The sequence below is a fragment of the Macrotis lagotis genome, chromosome X (assembly GCF_037893015.1).
Source record: "Macrotis lagotis isolate mMagLag1 chromosome X, bilby.v1.9.chrom.fasta, whole genome shotgun sequence".
NCBI lineage: Eukaryota > Metazoa > Chordata > Mammalia > Peramelemorphia > Peramelidae > Macrotis > Macrotis lagotis.
In genome coordinates, this window is record NC_133666.1 from 341,025,346 (window position 1) to 341,035,419 (window position 10,074).

The 10,074-nt window shown below is 36.7% G+C and overlaps 1 pseudogene; it reads right to left on the minus strand.

Moving 5' to 3' along the window:
- Window positions 1–7,279: 7,279 nt before the first annotated feature.
- Window positions 7,280–9,177, minus strand: LOC141499092 (heat shock cognate 71 kDa protein pseudogene; annotated as a pseudogene).
- Window positions 9,178–10,074: the final 897 nt, after the last annotated feature.

The following is a 10,074-nucleotide window of genomic DNA, read 5'->3' on the forward strand; positions in this document are numbered from 1 at the left end:
AACCTATCTTTTTGCCCCATTCCTTTGCTCATAAGCTCATTCAAGCTTTGAGGTTAATTCTCTATGCTGTGGAATATCTGGGATGAAGAAAGGGGCAAAAAAAGAGTGAGTGATGTCCTTTTCTGCAAAAGAATAGGAGGGCTTAAATATTGTCTTTTTCTTTTTTACTCTTCATACAATGAAAACTACAATGATCAAAAATTTTGTGTAAATCTGTGAGTACCAAAGAAAGATATATGAGTAAGTGATCTATAAAGAAATAGAGGGGGCAGAATTAGAATTATCATAATAGTCCATGATTTAATATCAAAATTAATCCATTGAAACTGCCAATTAAAATTTACTAAGTGCTAGTACTAAACTGAACATCCAAAAGAACATGGATAGTGTTATTTTAGACTCACTGCTTTGGAGTTCACCATGATGCAAGGACTGGAAATGCTCTGCTCACATACATGCAGTGAGTGATTGAATAACTTGGCCTGGTAGCTCAAATAGAGTGACACCTGTTAGCTAAAGGAAATTGTTCACTCCAATATGATTCAAACTCCTGAAATATAGCTATAAGACACCACATACAAGTTAATACTCCCAGTGAATACTTCACCCAGTTATACCACATATGTATGGTAACACTACTTTTTAGACTATCTTCTGATTAATAGCCTTTAAGCTCTACCTTTACAGCTCTACATCTATGATCAAATGATTCTTTATTGGGGATTGGAACTTTTAGGTGGTAGAAAAAGAGAAGACAGAAACAGTAAGGAGGGCTGTATTTTGCTGAAACTGAATTTTTCATTCTTGTCTGTCTCTTTAATAAAGAAGGCAATAAAATTATCTGGAATAGATTCATGCAAACTAAAGGGGGCAGAGTATGAACTCCAAATGAATGGAAAATACTTGGCATGATGCCTCATTTCCTCATAATTGGTATTTAGTGTTTGGAACATACAGAAAAGATGGATCAATCAATTCAAAACTATGCAGTTGTTTCAAGATTATTCAGGGGTCAGTGGAAATAAATTATGGATACTGGAGAGGAGAGTTATTTTCTTTCCTACTGAGAATAGTAAGTAACCTATAAATTGGCAGCTATGGCAAAAGGCAAGGGATCTTCATACTATAAAGGAGAATATTATTTCACTTAGAGAACTCAGGAAATCATTTTGAAGCTGTCAGGTGCTCTCCAGTAGATCTTTGTTCCTGAAGTGTTTTCTAGGCTGTAGGAGGCTCAGAGAACAGTTCTTGATCAGAATTACTTCATAGCCCTCAGCTGGAATATAGATCTTAGAGGGTGGGTGGGTGACTCACATCCTCCACAACCATACAAAAGGATCTTTAACAGAAGAGCATGTTTTGTTAGATCTTAATTGCTAACTTGCTTGAGTTAAATTTCATCCAATATGTAAAAGTAAACACTTTAAAATCCACAAACTTCCTTTTAACTCTGGTAATGAAGAATACTTGTAAAAATGAGCCTCTTTTGTAAGCATATAAGGATAAGACTGAAGTGTTATGTGAAGTTATGGGAAACCTCTAGAGTATTTGCACCCACTCAGAAGCTTGGAAGAAGAAAAGTAGCTAATTTCCCTCTTTCCCATTATTCTTCCCTCTTAAGTCCCTATTTCGGCCTTAAATAGTTTTTCTTTTTCACTGGGGCAGTAGTTACTCAGAGTGCAATATGTAAATAAACCAGTGGGTGGCACCCCAAATCCTGAATTACCACCCAACTCCTTTAGTGCAGGCACAGGTGTGGCTGACCTGAGTTCCCAGTGTCTGAACTTCTTTTATTACTTTATGAAAATATAAACTCTGTATCTTTATTCTTCTTTTTAAAGTTAGGGGATTAAACTAGGTTGCCTCTGAGGTCCTTTCTAGTTCTATGATATAATAATAATAATAATAATAATAATAATAATAATAAACAACTAGAATTTATATAGCCCTTTAAGGTCTCCAAAGTTCCAAATATTATTTGATGTGATCCTCACAACAATCCTGGTGGATAGGTGCTACTATTTCTATTTTAAAGGTGAGGAAATTAAGGCAAACAGAGGTGAAGTGACTGGCTCAAAGTCACAAGTAATTGTCTGATGCTAAATTTAAATATATCTTCCTAACTCCAGGTCCACTGCTCTATCCTCTGTACTCTTTGTTTTGTCTAAGGTATAAAATATGAAGGTATCTAACAGCAATTCATAATTTATGAAATATTTCATGCCTCCATTTCCAGTCTTCTTATATCCTGGCTTTGCATGACCTAAGAGTCAATGTACGCACACACACATATGTAAATAAACAATGGATATGGATATATATTTATATATACATAATACATATAATTACATATAAAATATATTAGGGCACTATAGTGCATTTACAACATGGAATTGTAAATAAATTATATAGCAGTAAAACTAGTGAGCTACTGAGCCAGACTCTCTTGGAAAGACTGAATTCTCAACTTCCTAGTTGCTATATCTATACCTGTTAGGATCCAGCACCATATCCTGAAGTCTGTCCAAGTTCATGTTTTTGCTTCCATGATGCTCCAATCCATTCTCCATTCAGCCATTAAGTCAGACATGACCACATATCTATATCTATATCATCTATATCTATATCTATATCTATATCTATATCTATATCTATATCTATATCTATATCTATATCTATATCTATATCTATCTCTATCATCTATCTATCTATCTATCATCTATCTATCTATCTATCTATCTATCTATCTATCTATCTATCTATCTATCTATCTATCTATCTTTTGGTGTCTTCCAGTAGATTGTGAGATTTTGGGGGACAGGGATTGTCTTTGTAAAAATTTCTTAATTTTTTTAAGGCAATGAGGTTAAGTGACTTGTCCAAGGTCACAAGACTAGGAAGTTATTGTCTGAGGTCGTATTCAAACTCAGGTCCTCCTGACTCCAGGACCAGTGCTCCATCCACTGTGCCACCTAGCTTCCACAACAGGGATTGACTTTTGCCTCTTTTGGTATATCCATTGTCTTGGCACAGTCTCTGACACTTAGTAAACATTTAATATTTATCGACTGATTTCATAGTTAGATCTCCTTAAAATAGGGATACTTAGCCAGACTGTGATTTAAGTAATATAGGGAATTCCCTCTTGAACTCTTCAATAATGTTGGTTCAAACTTATAGGTTTATAGGCTATATCACTGTGCACCTTACAGGAGAGCTTAAACAGCTTACCCAGGGACTCACAGCTAGTGTGTGTCATAGGTGAAACTAGAACCCAGGTAATCCTGACTTTGAGGCCTTTTGGGTGCTTTTTGAGTTTTTGATGTTGCTAAAATGATCTTCCAGGCAAGCAATCAGTGAAACACTGCATATCAAGTTTAGATTAGTCTTTATTTTATACAAAAGTCAGAAAACCAAAAAAAAAAAAAAAAACAAAACTCAATGGCCTTGGCAACTCATGGCTATTTATATACAATCAACAAAACTTCTTTTCCCTTTGTGTTGAGACCTACTTTTCCTCCAGGGGTCTCTGTGGTTTAGACAAATTTTGGGCTGTTAGAGAGGCAATTTCAGTGTTAATTTTACCTAGAATGCATCATGTCTTATGCTACCACACTAAGATCTTGAACTCTCCACTGGAAATGAACCAACTCAGGTTTGCTAGGCATCTATTTGCTCTTCTTTCTCAATATATTGGTAAGTCTTCTTTTCACCCCAAAGATCTATACAGGCCTCCAGGCTTACACTATTTCCATAAGGAAAAAAGTCTGTTTTTTCCTGAAAGGAAAAAAAAAGAACTTGGTTTTGATAAAAAGATAATCAATTTTTCAATGACCTGCTTTATCCAAATAAGCTATAGTAACAGTGGAAAGCAAAATTTATGTTTTTATTTCTCTATAGCAAGCTCAGTCCCTTGTTGTTAGTCTGACTCCAGGGCAATGTGTCAAAAGTTCCTGGATTATTGGTCTAGCACAGGGGTTCCTAAGCAAAAGGATTATGAACTTCTTGGGTTTAATGCAGACTTTTGGGATATGTATAATGCCTTCAGAGATTTGTGCTCCTGAGAACAGAGAAAACAGCCCTTCCTTCTGAATAGGATTATCTATCAGTCATTCCATTAACTCTGATGGACTATGACTTGGCAGATAGGAGAAAAGCTCAGGGAATACAATGATTCTATAACATTTTCCTCCCTTTCACTCTCCTCCCCTTCACTGCTATCCAGAGAAATCTAAATTAAAAGCTTCGACTTCCTCAGAATCCACTCAGTCCTCAACCACCTACAATCTGGTTTCCACCCCCTACCACTCTATTGAAACTGTTCTTTCCACAATTAACAGTAATCTATTCACTTCCAAATCCAAAAGCATTTTTTAGTTTTCATTCTCTTTTGCCTCTTCTTAGCATTTGCTACTGCTGATTGTCCCTTCTTGGTTTTCTTCCTTTAAGTGGCAAGGTCCTGCCCTGGATCTCCTATCCATCTGGCTATTCTTTTTTCTTCCTCATTTATAGATTCCTTTCCTTTTCCTATCTGATAGCTATAGATGTCACCAAAGACTCTATCTTTGGCCTTTGATTATTTGATATATCCCTCATATAATCATCATTATAAATTCTCCCAAATCTTTATGTCCTACCCTAATCTTACCAGATAAGTGTCAGTCGCAAATTTTAAATTGCCTGCTATGTCTATAGGCGGATGGATGATCCCTCAGCATTTTAAAATAAAGTTTTCCAAAGTTTAAGGTATCATCTCTACAAATCTTCCAATTTTTGTAACCTCTTTTTCTATTGTTCTAATAATGTTTCCATTTGCCTGGACATGAAACTTTAGTCAATTTTGTCTTCCATTCCTTTTCATACTTTATATTCAGTATGCAAGATCTCTTTCATTTTACTTCTATTTCTTTCTCTCTATGTACATGGCCACAACCCCACGGCCACAACCCCAAAGTCTGAATTCATCTGAACTACTGTAATAAACTCCAAAAGTTCCTGGATTATTGGTCTAGCACAGGGGTTTTCTCTCACTTTATTGCTGTCTAATTCATTTTTACATAGTTGCCAAATTTACATTCCCAACATATAGGTCTTAGGATCTTTCTCTTTTTGGTTTTTGCTTCTTTGCAAAGCAATGCGGTTAAGTGACTTGCCCAAGGTCACACAGCTAAGTAATTATTAAGTGTCTGAGGCAGGTTTTTTTTAAAAGATTTTATTTATTTTGAATTTTACAATTTTCCCCCTATCTTGCTTCCCTCCTCCCACCCCCCACAGAAGGCAGTTTGTTAGTTTCTACATTGTTTCTATGGTATGCATTAATCTAAGTTGAATGTGATGAGAGAGAAATCATATCCTTAAACTCAGGTCCTTCTGACTCTAGACCTGGTACTCTATCCAATGTGCCACCTAACTGCCCCTAGAATGATACTCTTGTTAAAAACAAAAACTAATAAACAAGAAAGTCCACCAGTGGTTTCTTGTTCAAATTATCAGATGGATCTTTAATTACATCAATGTAAATGTTTCCTTCAGTGATGAATGTCACAGTTTATGTCTATCCTAGTGATGTTTCATTTAGATACTCTTTTCACATGATAGAAACTCATATGTTTGAGGAAGGAGCAGCAAGATGGGGATGTAGGTGGAGTGCCAACCCAGGAATCAGGAGGACTTGGGTTCAAATCCAGCCTCAGATACTTACTTGCTGTGTGACCTTGGGTAAGTCATTTAAATCTGATTGCCTTGCATCTAGGGCTATCTCCAGTCATCCTGATTCATATCTGGCCGGATGGCTCTGGAGGAAAATGAGACTGTGGCTTAGGCATAGCGCACCCCCCCCCACATACTCAAATCTAATTCATGTGCTTGTCATGGCATTACCTCTTTGATGGCATGGTCTTTTTTGAGAATGAAGGACAGACATCATCATCATCATATGTTGAGGTGTGGTTTATAGATCTAACATGTTGAAGGATCATTGTCACATCTACTTAATACCTTAAAAATGCTAGTGGACTTTTAAGGATTGTCTATCTGATAATCACTTTCTCTTGACATATGACCAATATATTCTCTCTCTCTCTCTCTCTCTCTCTCTCTCCCTATTATACATTTCTTCTGTCTTTTATTTTAGGTCTAGGCATGTATCCTGCCTGCGTACATCCACCATGTGCCTTTCTTCTATTATTATTATTATTATTATTATTATTATTAATTATTTAGCATTTATAAAGTGCTTTAAAGTGATCCTAGGAGACAGGTACACTTATATCCTCATTTTACAGATGAGTAAATTGAAGCAGGCAGAGGTTGGCAGTAACTTGCCCACTCACATAGCTATCTAGTAAGTGTTTTGAGGCCAGATTTTACCTCAGGTCTTTCTGACTCTAGGTCCAGCACTTTAAACGTTATGCCACCTAGCTGCCATTATACTCGAATCATTATGCCACCTAGCTGTCATTATACTCTGAGTGAGGCTTATTTTTAATTCTTCAGTGACTGTAGTGTTCTTTTATGACTTTTAGCCATAAAACACCTATAAAATATTGTTATAAAAAGATTGATCTTTGGTTTAGGGAAAATTTGGGAAAGGAGTTTTACCATTTCTCAAAGGCAATTCAGTTTTCTCAGTTTCTCTTCTTTAATTCTAATCTCATTACATTTTCCATTTTCACTGTTTAATGGCTGTCTCCCCGCCCCCTCCTTCTCTTTCATTATGGATATGACTAATAGATAATCTTATTCAGAGGGTGGAGCGTATATTCAATTGGTTCTCATGAGTACAACATTTTTGTCCTTCCAAACCAGTGGTTCTTGGAGTGTGGGCTGAGGATTCCTAAGTCAATTTTGGGGGACTTTGCCATCTAAATTATTTTCATAGTAACATTTCATAAAATATTTCAATTACTAATATGATAAGTATTAATAGATTTAGCCCACATAAACAAAATATCTATGAGGGATTCTTAATTTTTTATGGTGTCAATTTTAAATTTTGTTTTCTAGGACAAGAATTGCATTTCTACTTGTTTACAGTATTGATAAAGTACAATATTGCTCACTTCTTTCCCTCTGCACACATTCAAGTGTTTAGAATGCCCAGATTTACACAGTAGCTTAAATGTTACTTTTATTCTGCTACTACTTTGGCTACAAATCTGAGTCCTTCAAAATTGGAAAGCTGATGTGGAATGCTTTTCTTCTGGGGCATTTAGTTAACCTCTTCAATGGTGGGTCTAGAAGCACCACTTCTAGATGGGCTACTCTACACTCTGGAAACCTACCAGTCATGCCAGCACCATGCACTCTGGTACAGCTTAGTAATGATGGAATTGTGACCTCCAAATCTTTCTGCTGATGCTCAAATTCTTCATTTTCAGTAGTCTGGTTCTTATTTAGCCACTTGATGTTTTCATCACATTTGTTAAGGATCTTCTGTTTGTCTTTACTGTTGATTTTGCCTTGCATTTTTTTATGCTCTATAGTAGTCTTCATGCTGAAAGTTTAAAATTCAAGGGAATTTTGGCACTACAGATTGTCTTGCTGCTTCTTATCCTCAGCCTTGTATTTCTTAGGCTCCGGGACCATAGGCTCAATGTCTTTGCTCAGATGACCTTTGTTATTGGTAATGGTGATCTTGTTTCTTGCCTATGTTCTTATCCACAGTAGCAACATTGAGGATGCCATTTGCATCAATGTCAAATGTCACTTCAGTCTGAGGAACACTCATGGGGGCTAGGGGGATTCCTGTGAGCTCAAACTTGCTGAGCAGATTATAATTCTTTGTTATGACTCTCTTGCCTTCATAAAACTGTATAAGCATACTAGACTGGTTGTCTGAATAGGTGATAAGGGTCTGTTTCTGCTTGATGGGGATGATCAGAATGTCATAAGTCTAGTAGCAGTCTCAATTCCAAGGGAAAGAGGAATGATATCCAACAGCAGTAAATTCTGCACATTCTCATATTTATCTCCAAACAAAATGGCAACCTGGACAGCTGCACCGTAACTAACAACCTCATCAGGACTAATACTCTTATTGAGCTCCTTGCCATTGAAGAAGTCTTACAGAAGTGTCTGGATTTTGCAGATGCAGGTGGAACTACCCACCAGGACGATGTTACGAACCTGTGATTTATCTAGCTTGTCATTTCTTAAGGTATTTTCCACAGAGTCCAGTGTGCCACAGAAGAGAACAGCATTTAGTTCTTTGAAACTTGGTTTCAGGCTCTGGTGATTGATATATAGAAGTTGACATATTCATAGAGGAAGTCTGACCTGGTACTGGAAGAGAGGGGAAGCGTTGCATATTTGCAAGCATTGCAGAGATGGCAAACATCCCTCTTGTACTCACTGATATTCTTCTTGTGCTTTTGCTTTAACTTGGCAATAAAATAGTTGACATGAATTGTCAAAGTCCTCTCCACCAAAGTGGATGTTACAACTGTGGACTTGACCTCAAAGATGTTATCTTCAATGGTAAGAATTGAAATATCAAAAGTACCATCTTTAAGGTCAAAGATCAATATAATTCTCTAGGTATCAACTTTTTTTTGTCCAAGGGGTAATCAATAGTGGCAGCAATTGGTTCATTGATGATTTGGAGTATATTGAGACCAGCAATGATTCCAGTAGTTTTGGTGGCCTGATATTGGGAATCACCACATTTTTGAGTCTTCCCAAAGTTGCTTCAGGAATTTCTTTCATCTTGATCAAGACAATAGAAGATGTTTCTTTTGGGTAAAACTTTTGATTTCCCCTTGGGACTTCAGTTAGACCTTAGGCCTGCCTGCATCACTCACCCTTATGAAAGGCCAGTTCTTCCTGTTTGATTGATTGATTTTTTAGGTTTTTGTGAGGCAAATGGGGTTAAGTGGCTTGCCCAAGGCCACACAGCTAGCTAATTATTAAGTGTCTGAGACTGGATTTGAACCCAGGTACTCCTGACTCCAGGGCTGGTGCTTTATCCACTGCACCACCTAGCTGCCCCAAGTGCTTTGATGTATCATCAAATCTGTGACCTATAAAACTTTTGGCATCAAAAACTGTGTTGGTGGGGGTTCATTGCAACTTGATTCTTTGCAGCATCACAATGACCTTCACTTTCCCATGTTTGAAAATTTCCAACCAGGAAAAATTAGTGCCAAGATCATTGCAAACTGCAAGTGCCTTCGACATGTAGCTGGGGAGTTGCAGTTTGAAGCTGACCACTGTGGACTGCTACACTGAGTAGCAGTCCTTAATAATATTTTAGAAAAGAGAGCCTGAGAACAAAACTTTGAAAATTGCTCCTCTCAAATAAGTTGAAATAGTTTGACAGATCAGCAGTTATCACATCTTTGAGTAGTCACAAATCAAAGGTGAACCAAGTGACCTTGCTTATTGCACTTACCACTGATTGAATAATCCCATATTGCTCCCATTGACTCTTCAAGTCAGTTCTCAGGTATAAATTTCAGCAGAACTGAGGGATTTACTGTAGTCTGTAGCTATCCTAATCCTCAGAAAGCAGTTGTCTCACATGGACATTAGAATAAAAGGGAAAACTATCTCTTGTTTCCTTTTTCCTTGTATAAGGAAAGCTAGTTTCCTCAGAGGGCTGTCAGTTTTTCCTTTCTGCTCACCAAGGATAATATTTCTGTTCCAAATTGCCATTTGACTTGTTAAAAAATTCCTTTAACTCCTGTTTAATGTCTAATTGGCAAAAATATAACTTTAAAGAAAATTTTTAAAGCTTAAATTCTTACATATTGCCAAAGGTTGTCTAGATTTGACACCTCATCCCTTGTTTCACCCTCAACTTATCCTAATATTGTTTTATGGTCTTTTATGCAAATGAATGGGCAAGTGAAAGTCAAAGGGGAAATTTCTGTAATTGTACTTTGAAGATATAGTCTTCTTTTCTAAATTTCTTTTTTTTCAAATTCCCATCTTTACTATGTAAATATGACTGAAAGCAAGGCATCTCAGACTTTGGGTCACCTCTTACAAAGGTAATTGAAACTGTTTGGATCTCTTGTCACTTCCTTAACTTCAAATTCTTAAGTGTAGATAAGGTCTACTACTCAGAGATGT